The sequence below is a fragment of the Octopus bimaculoides genome, chromosome 22, assembly GCF_001194135.2.
Source record: "Octopus bimaculoides isolate UCB-OBI-ISO-001 chromosome 22, ASM119413v2, whole genome shotgun sequence".
Classification (NCBI taxonomy): domain Eukaryota; kingdom Metazoa; phylum Mollusca; class Cephalopoda; order Octopoda; family Octopodidae; genus Octopus; species Octopus bimaculoides.
Window position 1 is genome coordinate 8,689,834 of NC_069002.1, and position 924 is coordinate 8,690,757.

At 41.0% G+C, this 924-nt stretch overlaps 1 long non-coding RNA gene across 4 annotated transcripts in view; it reads left to right on the forward strand.

Moving 5' to 3' along the window:
- The window catches only part of LOC106873807 (uncharacterized), a 77,402-nt gene that overhangs the window by 14,236 nt on the left and 62,242 nt on the right, over positions 1 to 924 (forward strand). The gene's annotated exons all lie outside the window — the stretch shown is intronic.

The window sequence follows — 924 nt, forward strand, 5'->3', positions numbered from 1 at the left end:
GGGGGGGGGGGAATTTTGTATTTTATCTCGCTCTGATATTTATTGTGTTTTTAAAACGTCAACTCTACCACATTTCTACCCACGCGGCTTTATTGTACCGGTGACGTCAACGTGGCTTGATTCTCGCGCTCCACTGTCGACCTCTGACAGATACCAAACCAGAGACGATGAAGGGACTGCGGAGGAAGGAGTACCCCTATCTTGACCATTACATCACCAACGATTCCCAACAACTAAGAAGGGACGTGCGGACGAAGTCGTGGTATTTAAAAACCATCATATATTTCATCTCAGAATAGAATCTTATTAAGAAACACTGCAGAAATTGACATATCGAGAGTGTACATACATTAAGTATGATACATAGATGGCTAATACTTTCTAATGTCTGTATTGTGTAAAACCTATTTAGCTTTGTTCCTAGTTCTTAGTTTTATGTGTTCTTCCTCAATTCCTTTCACTTCAAAATCTCTACCAATTTATAACAGCAAATCTTCTCCGATACTTGTTCTACCCCACCCTCTCTCTCTCTCTCTCTCTCTCTCTCTCTCTCTCTCTCTCTCTCTCTCTCTCTCTCTCTCTCTCTATCTCTCTCTCCCTTTCTTTCTCCCACACTCACTCACTCTTCCTTTCCCTCTCTCTCTCACTCTTTCCCTCTCTCATTGTCTCAATATGTTTATGTTCGCAAGTACATGTCTGTGCAAATTTGCTCGTGACATTGATGTAACTAAATCTAACACATCACCATCATCATTATCATCATCATCACTACCACCACCACCACCACCACCACCACCACCATCATCATCATCATCATCATCATCATTATCATCATCATTATCGTTACCATTGTCCTCGACCTCATAATCATCACTAACAACAACACCATAATTGCAACAACAACAACAGCAACAACAACAACAA